Consider the following 20,499-nt stretch of genomic DNA (forward strand, 5'->3'; position numbering starts at 1 on the left):
TCCATTATTTAAAAATAAAACCTACATTCTACTTCACCTCGATCATTTCCTACTTCCTGAACATTCCTGAAACTTTGTAACCAGCATCTCCACCTTCAGCTGTCCTCTGGAATGATCAGGAAGATTCACCAGCACCTCCACGGAGCACTGAGGGAGAGCGAGGCTCTCACAGAATCAATTCATGCGGCTTTGATAGAAATGGGATACTCCGCTGAGGGCTGCTTAAGCAACCAGAGGTAGAGCCCTTGTCACAGGCTTCACCTGTGTCTCCTCCTTTGGCAGGGCTGGTGTCGGCAGGGCTGGTGTCAGCAGTGCTGGCAGTCACACCATGGTTAGCAGGGACACCGCACATCATAGCCCCTGATAACTGCGTTCAGCTGTTGTGATGGTGACCATACGAGGCAGGCAGCACTACTTTTTCTAAATATCTCAAAAGCGAGGCTAAATAAGAAAAGGATACCTCAACAGCTAACCTTTGTATGGAGTTTCTTTTTTTTTTTTTGAATGGCCTGCCACAGCTGCCCGGCTGCAGTGACACCTATGGGGTTTCTATATGTCAGATATCACACTTCACATAGGTTAATTCATTTTAAATCTCACAGTCATAATAGAGAAGTATTATTGTTATCATCCTTTTTTTTTTTTCTGAGACAGTCTCGCTTTGTCACAGGAACCATCGTAGGTACACTGCAACATCTGCCTCCCATGCTCAAGCGATTCTCCTGCCTCAGCCTCCCAAGTAGCTGGGATTACAGGTGTGTGCCACCATGCCTGGCTAATTTTTGTATTTTTAGTAGAGATGGGGTTTTTCCATGTTGGCCAGGCTGGTCTTGAACTTCTGGCCTCTAGTGATCTGCCAGCCTCGGCCTCCCAAAGTATTGGCATTACAGAAGTGAGCCACTGCACCCAGCCTCGTCCCTATTTTCAAGTAGGGAAACTAAGGGACAGAAAGATTAAACTCCTTGCCCAAGGTCACTTAGCTGGTAAATGGCAGAGCTGGAATCCTTACCCAGGTACTCCAGGCTCTGAAGTCCATGCAGGGAGCACTGTACTATGCTTGCTCTCTTTACCAGGTGCTCGTGGCATAGTTGCCACTTCAGCCTTAGCTATGCAAAGAGACATCATCATCATAGAGGCTCAAAGGTGTACAGGAGGCCGGGCACGATGGCTCATGCCTGTAATCCCACCACTTTGGGAGGCCAAGGCAAGTGGATCACCTGAGGTCAGGGTTCGAGACCAGCCTGACCAACATGGCGAAACCCCATCTCTACTAAAAATACAAAATTAGCTGGGCGTGGTGGCGCATGCCTGTAATCTCAGCTACTCAGGAGGCTGAAGCAGGAGAATCACTTGAACCCAGGAGGTGGAGGTTGTAGTGAGCTGAGATCACACCATTACACTCCAGCCCAGGCAACAAGAGTGAAACTCTGTCTCAAAAAACAGAAAAAAGAAAGAAAGAAAGGTGCACAGGAGGAAACTGTCAGAAGAATTAAGGTGAGGATCCCATTCACTCATTTAAATATTTCATGCCAATAAAAAATGTTTCCTCTAGGTAGCCACAGTCGCCGAGGCTTGGTAAGCAGATGGTATTTGCATGTCAATTAAGAAAAAGTATTGGCCAGGCGTGGTGGCTCATACCTGTAATCCCAGCACTTTGGGAGGCTGAGGTGGGAGGATCACAAGGTCAGGAGTTGGGGACCAGCCTGGCCAATATGGTGAAATTCTGTCTGTACTAAAAATACAAAAATTAGCGGGGCGGTGGCAGATGCCTGTAGTCCCAGCTACTCGGGAGGCTGAGGCAGGAGAATTGCTTGAACCCGGAAGGCAGAGGTTGCAGTGAGCTGAGATCACACCACTGCACTCCAGCCTGGGCGACAGCAGAGCGAGACTCTGTCTCAAAAAAAAAAAATGAAAGAAAAAGAAAAAGAAAAGAGGAAAAAAGAAAAAGTATTTCTCCAGGCAGAAGAAGCCCATGAGGTTTAATGAGTGAAGCAAGGGCTGAATTTCAGCTCCCACAGGATCCCCCAGCTGAGAGGTCTTGACATTCACAACTACGATGCTTCCAAATTAAGGACAGGTGAGAGACAACACAAATGTCAATAGCTCAATATTCTCTCTTATATAACGATATCTACAGATTATGTTAAAGATCTGGATGACTTAAAATGACATTATGTATATGTAATCTGTATCTTGTTTGCCCCATCAACCTATGCAGTCAAAAAGAGGTCAGAGTTAATTTTGGTGCCCAAATGGCCATGACTCACGATGTACCCTTCAGTTCCTACTTGCTGCTCAAACCTAACTCACCTGCCCTGACACAAGTTTCTGGAGGGCCCCTAAGGGGAGCGTCGCATGTGCCTACAGCCAAGATAGTAGCTCTAGGCTCCGGATTTCGCACATCATGGGCTTCTCCTAACCACAGAAGCTCTGCCAAGGTTTTTTGGAAGCCACCAAAGCTACCAGTCCTCAGAGTACCAGGGGAACCCTGGGAGCAGTACAGAGGGAAGGAAACTGACCCCCTCCCCAATTTTGTGCTACATCTTCTCACCTGAGCCCCAAAAACAGATCTGTCTACATCTAGAATCTCTCAAAATCTCGAAAAAAAAGTTTTTACCTCATACGCAGAATTCCACCACACCTTCCTGTCAGTTTCTTATCTTTACCTCTTCAACTAGAGGGAGTCAAATTCAATCCAAGGGGCTGAACAGGAAGACAGACACGATCACCATTGTCTCCATTCATTCATTAATTTACGTATGCCCTCATCCATTCGATCAGCATTGATTGAGGCCAACTTCTGTGCTTGACACTGTTCTTGGCACTGAGGATAAAACATTAAATAAGGGGAGATGAAGAGCTTTAGGAAAAATAGCTAATGCATGCTGGGCTTAATAGCTAGGTGATGGGTTGATAGGTGCAGCAAACCACCACAGGACACATTTGCCTATGTAACAAACCTGCACATCCTGCACATTTACCCTGGAACTTAAAATAAAAATAGAATAAAAACACACACACAAACACTAAATAAGACAGATAGGCCTGGCGCGGTGGCTCACGCCTATAATCCCAGCACTTTGGGAGGCCGAGGCGGGTGGATCACCTGAGGTCAGAAGTTCGAGACCAGCCTGACAATACAGTGAAATGCCATCTCTACTAAAATTACAAAAATTAGCCAGGTGTGGTGGCATGTGCCTATAGTCCCAGCTACTCAGGAGGCTGAGGCAGGAGAATCCTTGAACTGGGGAGGTGGAGTTTGCAGTGAGCCAAAATCGAGCCACTGCACTCCAGCCTGGTTGACAGAGCAAGACTCCATCTCAAAAAAAAAAAAAAGATAAGGTCACTAATATCACAGAGCTTACATTATAGTGTGGGGAAGCAGAAAACAATCAAACCAATAAATTAATTAACAGGAAGCTATCAGCTAGTGATAATTGCTATGATAACAAAATAAGGTTTCAAACAAAGACTGAAAAAATTTAAAAAAATTTTAATAAAGTAAAGTGAGGTGATACGGAGAGACAGTATTTTTCAATACTGCCAGATCCAGCAGCCTCTATTCATAACACATACTTTATTTTGTTATTAATTAGTTATTGATAAAAATTGTGTATATTTATCTCACAACAAGTCGTTTTGAAATATATATACATTGGGGAGTGGCTAAGTCAAACTAAATTAACATACACATTACCTCACATCATACTTATCATTGTTTTGTGGTGAGAACACTTAAAATCTACTTAAAATCTACTCTCCTAGCAATTTTTTTTTTTTTTTTGAAACGGGGTCTCGCTCTGTCGCCCAGGCTGGAGTGCAGTGGTGCGATCTCGGCCCACTGCAGGCTCCGCCTCCCGGGTTCAGGCCATTCTCCTGCCTCAGCCTCCCGAGTAGCTGGGACTACAGGCACCCTCCACCACGCCCGGCTAATTTTTTTTGTGTTTTAGTAGAGACGGGGTTTCACCGTAGCCAGGATGGTCTCTGTCTCCTGACCTCGTGATCCGCCCGCCTCGGCCTCCCAAAGTGCTGGGATTACAGGCGTGAACCACCACGCCCGGCCTCTCCTAGTAATTTTTTAAAATACAACACATTGGGCCAGGCATGGTGGCTCATGCCTATGATCCCAGCACTTTCAGAGACCAAGTCAGGAGGACACTTGAGCCCCAGGAGTTCAAGACCAGCCTGGGGAACACAGGAAGACCCCTACCCGCCAACAAAAAATTTTAAAATTAGCTAGGCATGGTGGTGAGTGCTTGCAGTTCTAACTACTCAGAAGGCTGAGGTGGGAGGATCACTTGAGCCTAGGCCGTTGAGGAGATGCAATTATCATGTAAATTGATGAAAGATAACCTTTTGTTTTGTTTTAAGCGTTATGTAGAATTGTTCCTTATTTAGGTAAAGCATGTCGTCAAGGGCAATGCCGCTGGTAATATTTGAGTGAGTCATAATTGTGCCACTGCACTCCAGCCTAGGCTGGACAAAGGGAGGCTTTGTCTCAAAAATAAATAAATTAAATAAATAAATAAGTTCTAGTCACCACGTTGTATAATAGAGCTCTTGAACTTATTCCTCTACCTAACTGAAATTTCATATCCACCATCTCCCCAGCCACTCCCACACACCCCCACCCCCATCCCTGGTAACCACCATTCTACTCTCTACTCAGTATTTTTCAACTCTATCAGACCCAATAGCCTTTATTAATAACATATTTTATAACAGAGTTTGTGATTCTAAAATGAAATTCATAGATGATACAGTCTACATATGCACATGGTTTAAATATATCCATATACATGTATTAGGAATACTGTATATATATTCCTAACTATAATAAAGAGAAATAAGAGGACATATTTATAATAAAGGAAGCATTTCAGTATGTAAATGATTGGGCATGACTATACTTGAAGACATAATGAGATTGTCAGATGTTTGCTTCCAAACAGTGAGTCACTGTGAATGTAATAACCTCAAATGTCCACTGATTATAGGAGTGTTACGAAGGACTCAAATATTATCAGAGGCATTGCCCTTGATGACATGATTTATCTAAAAAAGGAACAATTCTAGGTAATGTTTCAAACAAAACAAAGGATTATCTTTCATCAATTTACATGATAATTGCATTTCCAAAAATTTCAGTGGCTGCTATAACTAAGCAAAAAATACTTAGCCATTAGATTTCTGTGGCTCTATGGAGTGGGTTCTTGGTACAGGTTTTTCCCTACATGGCTGTCCAGGGGAATAGTTAAAGTCATGTAGTACTGTCGGGTATAGTGGCATGTACCTGTAGTCACAGCTAGTTGGGAGGGTGAGGGGCGAGGATCACTTGAGCCCAGAAGTTTGAGGCTACAGTACCCTACGATCCTGCCTGTGAATATCCGCTGCACTCCAGCCTGGGCAACATGGTGAGACCCTGTCTCTTTTAAAAAGAGAGAGAGAGAGAGAGAGAGAGTAGGGTAGCTGTACTCTTACAAAAAAATGTATGTAGGGCAGTCCTTCATTGGGAGGATTCTACTGTATATTGTGTGACATCTAGCATTCCTGACCTCCCTTTCCACTCTGTCACTAAATGCCAGTAGCACCCCCAATTATTGTGACCAACAAAAATGTCCCCAAACATGGCTGGATGCAGTGGCTCATGCCTGTAATCACTTTGGGAAATCGAGGCAGGAGGATCACCTGAGGTCAGAAGTTCGAGACCAGCCTGGCCAACGTGGTGAAACCCCATCTCCACTAAAAATACAAAAATTAGCCAGGTGTGATGGTGGGCACCTGTAATCCCAGCTACTTGGGAGGCTGAGGCAGGAGAATCACTTCAGCCCAGGAGTCAGAGGTTGCAGTGAGCCAAGATCGCACCATTGCACTCCAGCCTGAGCAACAAATGTGAAACTCCATCTCAAAAAAAAAAAAAATGTCCCCAAACATTTCCTAAATGCCTGCTAGGGAGTGGTACCACCCTCATAGAGAACCACTCTTATAAGTGATTAGGGAAGAGCTCCCTAAGGAGCTATCCTTTGGGCCAATAACTGAATGACCAAAAGGAATGAGCCATGGGGAAAGAGCATTCCAGGCAAAAGAAACACCTGGTTCAGAGTCACTATAGTGACACCACAAGCCTGGAGGGTTCTAGGAGCAGGAAGACTGCTGGGACTAGAATGTATTTAGTAAGGAGTGTGATGGAGGATTGCTTTGGAAAGGCGAGCCAAGGTCAAACCACAGAGGGCCTCACAGGCCAAAGTAAAGAGTTGAACTTTCTTATTAGCGTGATGAGAAAGGAGGGTTGTTGAGGGGGATTGTTAAGCAAGGAAAGGTCATTATTTAACTTTGGTTCATTGCTGTGACTGTGGAGAATGACTGCACTGTGAGAGGAGAGGCAGGGAGACCAGCTTGGAGGCTGTTTGCAGGTGTTCAGGAAAAATGATGGTGGATTGGCCTAGGGTTATTAGCAGCAAGGATGGAGAGAAATGGATGGCTAAAAGAATAGGTGTGGGAGAAGAACCAATGGGACTTGGTAATGAATTGGAATTAAAGGGAGTAAAAGAGCAATTAGTCAAGGATGACCACTGGTGGTTTTGACATGAGCAACTGAGTGGTTTTGGCATCATTTCCCACATTGGTAAATCTAAGGAAGGAATAGTTGTTCATTAATTTTCTTTAGTGGGTGTCAAGAGTTCTATTTTGGACACATTCCATTTGAGATGTCTATTAGAGATCCAATACTCAAATAGGCAAATAGGCTGCCTGGAGTTGAGTTCAAAGGTAAAGAAAGGCTGGGTTAAAAGCCTGATATTTAAAGCCAGCCTGCATATACAGTTGACCCCTGAACGACACAGATTTGAACTGCATGAGTCCACTTACAATGGATTTTATTCCAACTCTGCCACCCTGAGACAGCAAGACCAACCCCTCCTCTTCCAAGACAATGAGGATGAAGATCTTTATGATGATCCTCTTAATAAATAGTAAATATATTTTCTCTGCCTTATGATTGTCTTAATAACATTTTGTTTTCTCTAGCTTATTCTATTGTAAGAATACAGTTATATAACACACGCAGCAAACAAAATATGGGTTTATCAATGTTATGTTATAGGTAAGGCTTCTGGTTAACAATGGGCTATTAGTAGTTAAGTTTTGGAAGAGTCAAAAGTTATATGTGGTTGGGTGCAGCGGGTTGGGCCTGTAATCCCAGCTACTGTGAAGGCTGAGGTGGGAGGATTCCTTGAGCCCAGGCGTTAGAGGCTGCAGTGAGCTATGATTTCACCACTGCACTCCATCCTGAGAGACAGAGCAAGAATCCCCATCTGTAAAGAAAAAAAGTTATTTGCAGATCTTCAACGGAGTGAAGTTGGCACCCCAAGTCCCTACCCCCTACTGCTGACCTCCTGTTGTTCGAGAGTCAACTGTAGCTGGTATTTACAGTCACAGGCTGAGGAAACAGCATTTGGGCTGGTGCAGTGGCTCACGCCTGTAATCCCAGCACTGTGGGAGGCCGAGGCAGGAGGAATGCTTGAGCTCAGGAGTTCAAGACCAGCCTGGGCAACATAGCAAGACCCCCCATCTGTCTTAAAAAATAATAATAAATAAATTAAAGCCACAGAGAGTGACAAGGGAGAAAGTGTGTCTGGGGCAGAGGAAGGTCCCCAGCAAAGAGCCCGGGGCACAACACCTGGTAGAAATTAAATAGGGGAGGAGGTAAGGAGTCAGTTGGAAAACCAAGGTAGTGGCCATCATGGAAACCAATGGGGACAGATCCACATTGTGTGGGTCTCATGGTTTTACTATTTGGGAGGAATCTGCTTTATTTTCTTTTATTTTTACTTTTAATTTTTCTTTTTTTTCCTAAACCTCAGCATCCACCAGAGGAATTTATTTCTAATATTTTTTGAGACAGGGTCTCACTATTTTGCCCAGGCTAGTCTTGAACTCCTGGCCTCAATCGATCCTCCTGCCTTGACCTCCCATAGTGCTGGGATTATAGGCATGAGCCACCAAGCTTGGCCAGAGTCTGCTTCAATTTAAAAGATGCAAAGTTATTAAAATAAAATTAGGTTCAGAGTAAACACCTACTTAGAATGAGAAAAAACATCACGGCATAATAAGTTTTTTTTACATGTTTTGGCTTCATATGGCTATATCTTTGCAATGTAATTGTTTATGGTGTGAATAGAATGATAATTTAATCTTTCCTCTAGCATTGTTGATTGTTTGGCTTTGAAATAATTATGAGGCCAGGCACGGTGGCTCATGCCTGTAATCTCAGCACTTTGGGAGGCCAAGAGAGTGGATCGTGAGGTCAGGAGATCTAGACCATCCTGGCTAACACAGTGAAACCCCGTCTCTACTAAAAATACAAAAAATTAGCCAGCTGTGGTGGCATGCACCTGTCCCGAGTCCCAGCTACTCGGGAGGCTGAGGCGGGAAAATCACTTGAACCTAGGAGGTGGAGATTGCAGTGAGCCGAGATCGTGCCACTGCACTCCAGCCTGGGCAACAGAGCGAGACTCAGTTTCAAAAAAATAAAATAAAATAACTATGAATTATTTACAAGTTTCTTTCAGCTTCACAAGTCATCATTTGTAATGTCATGTATATTTTTAGGAATGATGTCAAGTTTGGAAAACATCTATCAAGTTTACAATCTGTAAGTTATTTGGGATTTTAAGTTATCTTTTGTAGTAACTGTCTTAAATGCTTTTTGAATTTACAACACTCACTAACTAATTGTCATTGATGTCCTTGTATGGTGTCATATTAGATGTTATGTTAGCTTCATCAAAGTCAGTTTTTCATGTAAATTAGCAAGAAATTTAAATCTTTTTCCAATGTGTTTATTTGCCTCCATTAGTGAGATTTTCAAAAAAATCTGTGAGTTTATTCATTACATCTATTGAAAATATTTTTCTTCTTCTTAACGTGCTACTGCTTTTGGTTTAATCTGCAAATTTTTTGTGATTTGCTTCTCAATATCAGAAAAATTTGTCTATCACTTTTGTTTCCAATTTATCTTTTATTCTGAATTTTTTCTATATTATTAATATTTACTTATGTTAATTTTAAATGATACAAGAAAATATCCTTTATATAAGTCCAAATCAGATGTCTGTAATTTCTCACTTATTTTATTAAAATATTGCAAAACATTTTCCAAATGGCAATTAAAAGTGCACATTCTAGTTTCATAAACATTTTATTTTATTTTATTTTATTTTATTTTATTTTATTTATTTGTTGAGACAGAGTCTCACCCTGTTGCTCAGGTTGGAGTACAGTGGCAAGTTCTCTGCTCACTGCCACCTCTGCCTCCTGGGCTCAAGTCCCATCTCAGCCTCCCAAGTAGCTGGGACTACAGGCTTGTGTTACCATGCATGGCTAATTTTTGTATTTTTTGTAGAAGCAGGGTTTCACCATGTTGCTCAGGCTGGTCTCAAACGCTTGGCCTCAAGCAATCTGCCTGCCTCAGCCTTCCAAAGCACTAGGATTACAGGCATGAGCCACTGCGCCCAGCCCATTAACATTTTAAATAAACTCTTTTCATTGGGTTGTGTTAGCCTTTCTCTTCTGAGTCTTTCAAAAATGTTTTTTGGTTTCTTTGTTTTGTTTTGTTTTTTGCTTTTTGGTTTTTTTTGAGATGGAGTCTCACTTTGTTTCCCAGGATGGAGTACAGTGGTGCGATCTCGGCTTACTGCAACCTCTGCCTCCCAGGTTCAAGCTATTCTCCTGTCTCAGCCTCCCGAGTAGCTGGGACTACAGGGGCCCACCACCACGCCCGGCTAATTTTTGTATTTTTAGTAGAGGCGGGGTTTCACTATATTGGCCAGGCTGGTCTCGAACTCCTGACCTTGTGATCTGCCCACCGCCCAAAGTGCTGGGATTACAGGCGTGAGCCACTGCGCCTGGCCTGAAAAATGTTTTAGAATCCTTAAAATGTTGTATTCATCTTGCAAAGCTTAGAACATCTATGGCAATCTCCTTACACTTAGACTTACTACAGAAAAATCCAAGTTGGCATGTTTATTTAAGATATTCCACATATGTTGAGTGTCAGGATGGTATTGCAACATAAAATGAAATAAAATATTCCATATATAAAGAACTCAAGAGGGAAAATATAACTTGCAAAATGTGGAAGTCACCAACAACTTTAGTTATTCTCAGGGCAGCTTTTTCTCCGCCAAAATGCTTGTAATTCCTCATAATTATTATTATTATTATTATTATTTTTTGAGACAGAGTCTTGCTCTGTCACCCAGGCTGAAGTGAAATGGTGCAATCTTGGCTTACTGCAACCTCTGCCTCCTGGGTTCTAGCAATTCTCCTGCCTCAGCCTCCCGAGTAGCTGGGATTACAGGTGCCTGCCACCATGCCTGGCTAATTTTTGTATTTTTAGTAGAGACAAGGTTTCACCATGTTGACCAGTCTGATCTCCAACTCCTGACCTCAAATGATCCGCCTGCCTCAGCCTCCCAAAGTGCTGGGATTACAGGTGTGAGCCACCGAGCCGACTCCAGCTCCTTATCTTCACCTTTCCTAAAAGTTGCATAATAGTACAACAGATCATGAATACTGTTCAATGGAAGCTTGCAATTGTCGAATAAAGTCGCAAATAAATAGATTTCAATTAACCAAAGTGAAAAATGGCTCATGAGTGCTTCTATTAATAATGTAGAATAGGCTGGGTGTGGTGGCTCACACCTGTTATCCCAGCATTTGGAAGGCCAAGGCAGGCAGATTACTTGCAGTCAGGAGCTCAACACCAGCCTGGCCAACATGGTGAAACCCTGTCTCTACTAAAAATACAAAAATTAGTTGGGCGTGGTGGAGGGCACCTGTAATTCCAGCTACTCAGGAGGCTGAGGCAGGAGAATTGCTTGAACCCGAGAGGTGGAGGTTGCAGTGAGCTGAGATTGTACCACTGCACTCCAGCCTGAGTGACAGAGTGAGACCCTGTCTCAAAGAAAGTAACAGTAACTATTTCATTTTGTACATATTGTTAACCTTTCATAAGTTTTTAGATGTTACATTTGTTCTTTTATATTGACTTTTTTCCAAGTCACAATGCAAAAATAGAACAGAATCCAGAAATTAGTTCAATGATCCCTATGAAAGTACCTTTGTCTGAAGAACACTATTTTTTTTAATATGACCTCTGAAGCAACTTTTATTTAAAAATTTAATAACTACGGCTACACTTTGTAGCATTATGTTTTATTTTTCAAGAAATTAGTCAGTGCATTTTATTTGATTTACATGTATTCTAAGTAAACATGGCCTCCTAATTGCTCTGTGGAATGTACTTGACTTTTGAAACTTCTTAATGTATTTATCCAGCCCCAAAACCCATCTGTTGTAATGCCTGCCCAGTTGAAAATAGTTTACTAACGAAGTGATAAATGCAACCTTCAGTCTTAGAATAGGCTAAGCAGGTTCTCATACCAGTTTGACCATTTTTAAACATTCTAAATAGATACGTCTTTGAGAAACATGTTTTTTCATGAGCTGTTCTGTTTGCTCCTCTGTAAATATTAATAGATCAAGAATTTGAAAAAGCAAACTTTTTTATTATTCAGTGCTGAATAAAAGTATTGCTCATCATAATGGACCACAATGAAAGATCATGGCAATTATCAAAATCAATGAATTCTCAGATGAGAACACATAAAAAAAAAAATCAATGAATTCACCAAACTGAAGCGCCTGCTGACCTTCTTGTATGTTCTGTTGACTATACAAAATTTGTTTTTTCTTTATTATTACTTTCATCTTCCTTATTCCATTTTCTATTTCCTGTTTGGGTATCTTGATTATCATAGTCATTCTTATTTTCTCTTTTGGCTATCAAGAATATTTTGCTAATCCCAGTCAGGTATGGCGGCACCCCTCTGTAGTCCTAGCTACTCAAGAAGCTAGGCAGGAGGATCCCTTAAGCCCAGGAGTTTGAGGCTGCAGTGAGCTATGATTTCACCACTGCACCCGAGCCTGGGTGATGGAATGAGACCCTGTCAAAAAAAAATGGTTTTTTCTAATCTTGATTGCAACTAACAGAGCTTTTAGTTTCTGTTGTAACAGTATTACAACAACTTTAAAGTATTTTAAAGCTTCTGTCTTCTCTCTTGATTTCCACAAGGAGGCCTTCTCCTCATCATAGTTGAATAGTGAAATGATCATCAGTACAAAAAAAAGCTAAAACTAAGACATATATAAAAGTAATTCAAATGTGTTTCAAATTGCTACTACATTGCATAGAACAATATAATTGTGCAGTCAAATTCCTTATATATTGCATACATCGACTTACTGATGAAGAAGTGCAGGAGTTCTGTGTCTGGTTTCTTCAGACCACTTCACTTTCTGATGCCAGTTTTTGTGCTATTTCATCTAGAACCAGGAGATTTTGAAGAACAAGATGTGACAAATATACTAAAATGCAATCTAGCCAGGCACGGCAGCTCACACCTGGAATCCTAACACTGGGAGGCCAAGGCCGGAGGATTGCTTGAGTCCAGGAGTTCAAAACCAACCTAGGCAACATAGTGAGAATTCATCTTTATTCATGGATAGATATGAGTTCTAAGTTTCTTTTCAAAGAATCAATATGTCAGTAGGTCCAATTCTTTGCCTTCTACTTTTAAACTTAACTTCCTCATAAAGCAACTTTTTCGATTACCTGCTCCACCCTGACTCATTTCAATCACCTGCTCCACCCTGACTCATTTCAGTCACCTGCTCCACCCTGACTCATTCCGATTACCTGCTTGCTACCTGCTCCGCCCTGACTCATTCTCCACCCTGCATAACCATTTTTCCTGCCCAACCACTCACCCCGTCACTTTATTTAAATTAGCCAATCGGAACTAGTTCAGCCCGTGTGATCTTAACCCTAGCCAATAGGGGAACGACACAGCAGCAGGGGCCACGTGTGTCAGAGATAAGGAACCCCTGCCCCTCCCTTGTCCAAGTGTGCGCTCACCATTGCTCCATCTCTAAGGGCGCACCCTTCTATAGAAGTAACTTGCCTTGCTGAAAATTAAAAAGAAAATTTTTTTCGAGTGCTATTTCTTTTGTGCACCGAAACTTTATTCACAACATTAAGGAAAAAAGTAATAATAAATAAATAATAAATTTTAGAAAATGCAACCCCATATGTTGGAATGTATAAAACCCATGACTTCAGGCTGGGTGTGGTGGCTCATGCCTGTAATCCCAACATTATGAGAGGCCAAGGCAGGTGGATCACTTGAGCCCAGGAGTTTGAGACCAGCCTGGCCAACATAACAAAACCCCATCTCTACAAAAAATACAAAAAATTAGCCAGGCATGGTGGCGCTCACCTGTAATCCCAGCTACTCAGGAGGCTGAGACAGGAGAATCACTTGAACCCAAAAAGGGAGACATTTCAGTGAGTTGAGATTGTGCCTCTGCACTCCAGCCTTGGTGACAGAGTGAAACTCCATCTCAAACAAACGAACAAACAAATAAATAAAACCCATGACTTCATACATGTGTATACTCATTGTAGTACTCTTCAGGTTTCTGCCCTAGAAACAGGAATTCTGACAAATTTTATTTTGCCTCATGTCCATTTTTAAAAACAGTACTTTTTTAGATATATATGCTACATGATCAAGTATATTCCTAGCCGGATGTGGTGGCTCACACCTGTAATTCCAGCACTTTGGGAGGCTGAGGCGGGTGGATTACCCGAGGTCAGGAGTTCAAGACCAGCCTGACCAACATGTAGAAACCCCGTCTCTACTAAAAATAGAAAAAATTAGCTGGGCATGGTGGCACATGCCTGTAATCCCAGCTACTTGGGAGGCTGAGGTAGGAGAATTGCTTGAGCCTGGGAGGCAGAGGTTGCAGTGAGCCAAGATTGCACCATCGCACTCCAGCCTGGGCGATAAGAGCGAAACTCCATCTCAAAAAAAAAAAAAAAAAAAGTTTATTCCTAACAGAAGAGGATTTCTAATTTGATACGCTGTCAATGAGAATCTAATTCTTCTGCTTACAAGTTTATATGCTTCAAATTAGAAGAATTTTTTACAGATTAGCTTCTGGTTCTACGTGTTTCAAACACTGTTTTTCCCCAGTTTTTTTTTGCTTTGAAACAGAGTCTTGCTCTGTCACCCAGGCTGGTGTTCAGTGGCATGAGTCAGCTCACTGCAACCTCTGCCTTCTGCTGGGTTTAAGCGATTCTCATGCCTCAGCCTCCTGAGTAACTGGGACTACAGACATGTGCCACAATGACCAGCTAATTTTTTGTATTTTTTGTAGAGACAGGGTTTCGCCATGTTGGCCAGGCTGGTCTCAAACTCCTGGGCTCAAGTGATCTACCCGTCTCAGCCTCCCAAAGTGCTAGGATTACAGTCATGAGCCACCTTGCTGGGCCCCCAATTTTATGTACTCACAGAGCAGAATGCCATAGAAATGTTGATGTTATCATATGACCTCAAGCCTTGCAACTTCATGTCACAACCCTGGGTGAGATGGTGCAGAGGTAGAAAGAATATTCCTGGAACTCCTTCCATATGGTATGACCACACTGGTATGACCAAATCCAAACTAAATGTTTGTAACTCAACTTTCCTGAGCTGGATCCCAAAATGCAGAAAGAAATGTGATCAAGAGGAGGTGAGAGTGAAAATAGACAGTGGTCTTGACTGACTGTGGTAAAAATAGTTTGCAAATTATACAGAATTACATGACCTTGTGAACTCATGGCTAGAATTCCTTGTATGTCCTTGGAAGGAGCAGGTGCCAGTGAAAAGCCCTGTGTCCTATGCTTCGTTCTCTTCACAGAAAATTATTCTCCACAAGGCAATAAAGTGTTTTAAGAGGAAGATAGGGTTTGCTGTATCAAATGCTGCCAAGAAGTATAATAGGATAAGGACTGGCACGCAGTCTAGTCCTTTGGACTTGGCAATTGAAGGTCTTTAGTGATCTTGAACATAATAGTGATTCTAAGCCGGGAGCAGTGGCTCATGCCTGTAATCCCAGTACTTTGGGAGGCCAAGGTGGGTGGATCACAAGGTCAAGAGATCGAGACCATCCTGGCCAACATGGTGAAACCTCGTCTCTACAAAAAATACAAAAATTAGCTGGGTGTGGTGGTGCATGCCTGTAGTCCCAGCTACTTGGGAGGCTGAGGCAGAAGAATCGCTTGAACCTGGGAGGCAGAGTTTCCAATGGTCCGAGACTGCACCACCGCACTCTAGCGTGGCAACAGAATGAGACTCTGTCTCAAAAAAAAAAAAGAAAATAGCGATTCCATTAGATGATACAGAAGCCATATTAGAATAGATTAAGGAAAGAATGGGAGATTAGGAAGATAAGGCAATGACAACATGCAAAAACTTCTGTTTGGCTATGGTCTTTCTGTACTGATATAGAAAGATTTCCAAGATACATTGTTTAGTGAAAGATAGAGAATAGTGTATACACTATACTTCTCTTGCTGTATGGATTGATATGTGTATCTCTCAAAGTCCACAGAAGATGCCTCCAGTGAGGGAAATTGGCCTTTGGAATTTTTGAAGCATGCAAATGTATTACCTATTCAAAACATAATTTTTAGCCAGGCATAGTGGCTTGTAACTGCCCAATGGGTTCACCTTGCCTGCCGCCTAGACAGAGCCAATTTACCAGGGGAACTGCAATAGAGAAAGAGTAATTGATGCAGAGCCGGCTGTGCAGGAGACCGGAGTTTCATTATTATTCAAATCAGTCTCCCCCAGCATTGGGGATCAGAGTTTTTAAGTACAACTTGGTGAGTTGGGGGAAGCCAGTGAGCCGGGACTGCTGATTTGTTGGGTCGGAGATGAAGTCATAGAGAGTCGAAGCTGTCTTCTTGCGCTGAGTCAGTTCCTGGTGCGGGGGTCACAAGATCAGATGAGCCAGTTTATCAATCTGGATGGTACCAGCTGATCCATCAAGTGCAGGGTCTGCAAAATATCTCAAGCACAGATTTTAGGCTTTACAATAGTGATGTTATCCCCAGGAGCAATTTGGGAGGGTCAGAATCTTGTAGCCTCCAGCTGCATGACTCCTAAACCATAATTTTTAATCTTTTGGCTCATTTGTTAGTCCTCCAAAGGCCATCTAGTCCCCAGGCAAGAAAAGGGTTTGTTTTGGGAAAGGGCCTTTGTTTTAAACTATAAACCATTGGCCAAGCATGGTGGCTCACACCTGTAATCCCAGCACTTTGGGAGGCCGAGGCAGGTGGATCACCTGAGGTCGGGATTTCGAGACCAGCCTGGCTAACATGGTGAAACCCCTATCCCTACTAAAAATACAAAATTGCCAGGTGTGGTGGTGCATGCCTGTAATCCCAGTTACATGGGAGGCTGAGGCAGGAGAATCCCTTGAACCTGCAAGGCGGAGGTTGCAGTGAGCTGAGATCGCACCATTGCATTTCAGCCTGGGCAACAAGAGCAAAACTATATCTCAAAAAATAATAATAATAATAAACTATAAACTAAGTTCCTCCCAAAGTTAGTTCACCCTGCACTCAGGAATGAACAAAGACAGCTTGGAAATTAGAAGCAAGATGGAGTTGGGGGCCGGGTGAGGTGACTCATCCCTGTAATCCTAGAACTTTGGGAGGACGAGGTAGGAGGATCACTTGAGGTCTGGAGTTCAAGACCAGCCTGGCCAATATGGTGAAACCCTATCTCTACTAAAAATATAACAATTAGCCAGGTGTGGTGTCAGGCCCCTATAATTCCAGCTACTCTGGAAGCCAAGGCAGGAGAATCGCTTGAACCCGGGAGGCGGAGGTTGCAATAAGCTGAGATCGTGCCACTGCACTCCAGCCTGGGCAACACAGCGAGATCAAGCTGCAACTACATTTACTGAGTGGGAGAGGGAGCTGGTGACAGGAAAAAGCAATCAGAAACAAGAGAAAGACCTCATCCCTACAGAAAACTTAAAAACCAGCTGGGCGTGGTGGTCATGCCACTGCACTACAGCCTGGGCAACAGAGTGAGACCCTGTCTCAAAAACAAAAAAAGTGATCTCACACTTACTGTTTTGTTTTTTGTTTTTTGAGACAGAGTTTCACTCTTGTTGCCCAGGCTGGAGTACAATGGCACGATCTCAGCTCACTGCAACCTCCAGCTCCCAGGTTCAAGCGATTCTCCTGCCTCGGGCTCCAGAGTAGCTGAGATTACAGGCACCCACCACCACAGCTGGACGATTTTTGTATTTTTAGTAGAGACGGCGTCTCACCATGTTGGCCAGGCCTGTCTTGAACTCCTGATCTCAGTGATCCACCCACCTCAGCCTCCAAAGTGCTGGGATTAGGATTATAGGCGTGAGCCACCGAGCCTGGCTACACTTACTGTTGATATGTAGTAAGAACTATGGTAGGACATTCACATGTGCTACTTCACTAATTTATCTATTATTCAAAAATATTAATTGAGTGCCTATAATGTATGTGGCATAAGAAATACATTTGGTCTTTGTCTCAGGTTCCTATGACAGAGTTCCTAAAACCCTTGGAATTTCCTGAGTAATAGTGAAACTGCCTTTGCAAAACTATGACTGAGACAGTGAAAGAGATCTAACGTAATCGACTCAAACTTGCTTCTACCCTCCAGGCTGTCCTTGTTCATTCCTGGGCATAGGCTGAACTAACTGTGGGAGAAACTCAGTTTATTGTTTATAGTTTAAAACAAAGACAATAACAGCACTTTCCCAAAGCGGACCTCCTTCTTGCCTGGGGACTAGATTACCTTTGCAGGACTAGTATTAGCCACAAGATTAGAAATTATGGTTCAGGGGTCATGCAGCTAAAGGCTACAAGATTCTGACCCTCCCTAAACTGCTCCTAAGATCAGTGCTTGAGATATTTTGCAGACCCCGCACTTGATGGATCAGCTGGCACCGCCCAGATGGACAAACTGGCTCGTCTGATCTTGTGGCCCCCACCCAGGAACTGACTCCGTGGGAGAAGACAGCTTCGACTCCCTATGATTTCATCCCTGACCAATCAGCACTCCTGGCTCACTGGCTTCCCCGCACCCACCAACTTGTCCTTAAAAACTCTGATCCCCGAATGCTCAGAGAGACTGACTTGAGTAATAATAAAACTCTGGTCTCCCGCACAGCCAGCTCTGCGTGAATTACTCTTTATCTATTGTAATTCCTCTGTCTTGATGAATCTGCTCTGTCTAGGCAGCTGGCAAGGTGAACAAACCCCTTACGTGGTTACACTAGGAGGGCGTCTCTGCATCCCTCCCCATATCATACCCTATGCATCTTTTCATCTTGCTGTTCATCTGTATCCTTTATCTATTTTTGTTTTTCCCTTTTTTTTTTTTTTTTTTTTTTTTTTGAGACAGAGTCTCACGCTGTTGCCCAGGCTGGAGTGAAGTGGTTTTATCTTGGCTCATTGCAACCTCTGCCTCCAGGGTTCAAGTGATTCTCCTGCCTCAGACACCTGAGTAGCTGGGATTACAGGTGCGTGCCATCACGCCCAGCTAATTTTTGTATTTTTAGTAGAGACGGGCTTTTACCATGTTGGCTGGGCTGATCTCAAACTCCTGGCCTCAAAAGATCTGCCTGCCTTGACCTCCCAAAGTCTGGGATTACAAGCATGACCACTGCACCCAGACCTATATCCTTTATAATATAGACCATTAAACCAAATCCTGGGGAAGGAGGGTTGTGGGAACCCAATTTGTAATCAGTCAGCCAGAAACACGGGTCAAAACCTGGGACTTGGGACTGATGCCTGAAGCAGGGCAGCCTTTTGGGACTGAACCCTTAACCTGTGGGATCTGACCCAATCTCCAGGTAGGCAGCGTCAGAATGGAATTGAATTATAGGACACCCAGTTAGCATCTGCTGGAGAATTGCTTGGTGTGTGGTGAAAAACCCACACATCTCTTCATAGAAGTGTTTTGTGTTGGGTATGAGTAGAGAGAAAAACAGTTTGGGTTTTTCTTTACAATGTGCTAGCTACTATGCAGGTGCTGGGTTATGGTGGTGAAGAAGCTAGACAAATCCCTGCTCTTGGACAGCTTCCAGTCTAAAAGGAGGACATAAAGGACAAAACAGATAACTACAATATCATGTGGTAAAGATTCTAAGGCACACTATGAGAAGACAGAGGAAAGATTATGTATTAGGGGCTGGGCGCAGTGGCTCACACCTGTAATCCCAGCACACTGGAAGGCTGAGGCAGGCCTTAGGTCAGAAGTTTGAGACTAGCTTGGCCAACATGGCGAAACCCCATCTCTACTAAAAATACAAAAATTAGCTGGGCGTGGTGGCGCTCACCTGTAATCCCAGCTACTCAGGAGGCTGATGCAGGAGAATCGCTTGAACCTGGGAGGCGGAGGTTGCAGTGAGCCGAGATCATACCACTGCACTCCAGCCTGGGTGATGAGAGCCAAACTCTGCCTCAAAAGATTGTGTGTTAGTGTGCGAAGGCAACCATAACAAAATAACACAGACTGGATGGCTTAAAGGACAAAATTTTATTTTCTCACAGTTCTAAAGGCTGAAAGTTGGAGACCAGGTGCTGGCAAGGCTGGTTTCTCCTGAGGTCTTTCTTTTTGCCTTGCAGACAGCTGCTTTCTTGCTGTCTCCTCAGATGGCCTTCTCTGTGAAACCACCTTTGCAAAATTATGACAGTAAGAGAAATCTGACAACGTTGACTTCATCTTGCTTCTGACCTCCAAGCCATCTTTGGTCATTCCTGGGCACAGGTCAAGCTCTCTTTGGGAGCATTTTAGTTTAACTTTGAAGCAAGGATGACAACAGTCCCTAAAATGAATCCAATCGCTGTGCAGGGGCTGAAACTGCCTTTGTAAGACTAACGAAAGGCCACAAGATTAGGATTAAGGGAATGACATGAATTTTGCTAAAATGTAGGCATAGTTCCTATAATCCCTTACTGCTCAGGGGTACCACCATGTGGTACAAGGTCACAAGACTTACGACTTCCCCAATTGCTCCTATAGATAACATCACTATTGTAGAACCTAAGATTGGTTTTCTTTTTTTTTTTTTTACTTTTTTTTTTTGAGACTGAGTCTTGCTCTGTCGCCCAGGCTGGAGTGCAGTGGCGCGATCTTGGCTCACTGCAAGCTCTGCCTCCTGGGTTCACGCCATTCTCCTGCCTCAGCCTCCCGAGTAGCTGGGACTACAGGCGCCCACCACAGCACCCGGCTAATTTTTTGTATTTTTAGTAGAGACAGGGTTTCACCGTGTTAGCCAGGATGGTCTCGATCTCCTGACCTTGTGATCCACCTGCCTCGGCTTCCCAAAGTGCTAGGATTACTGGCGTGAGTACCACGCCCAGCCTATAGAACCTAAGATTGGTTTTCTGAGATGTTTTCCAGACTGACCCCACCTGGACTCATGACTGATGACTCAACTGGTCCTGTGGCCCCACTGACAGACTCAGCATATAAAGACCATTTTCCACACCCCTGTGATTTCATCCCCAACCAATCAGCAGCACCCTTTCCCTAGGTCCCC

The 20,499-nt window shown here is 43.3% G+C and overlaps 1 long non-coding RNA gene across 1 annotated transcript; it reads left to right on the top strand.

Annotated features, from left to right (window-relative positions):
- The first annotated feature begins 1,617 nt into the window (after positions 1–1,617).
- Positions 1,618–15,903, top strand: LOC115831186. The gene is made up of 4 exons (XR_004026691.1): positions 1,618–1,627; positions 2,029–2,035; positions 7,525–7,531; positions 15,827–15,903. It is a non-coding gene; the product is annotated as an uncharacterized LOC115831186 (long non-coding RNA).
- The last annotated feature ends 4,596 nt before the right edge of the window (positions 15,904–20,499 follow it).

This window comes from Nomascus leucogenys, chromosome 18, assembly GCF_006542625.1.
Source record: "Nomascus leucogenys isolate Asia chromosome 18, Asia_NLE_v1, whole genome shotgun sequence".
In the NCBI taxonomy this organism is placed as follows: Eukaryota; Metazoa; Chordata; class Mammalia; order Primates; family Hylobatidae; genus Nomascus; species Nomascus leucogenys.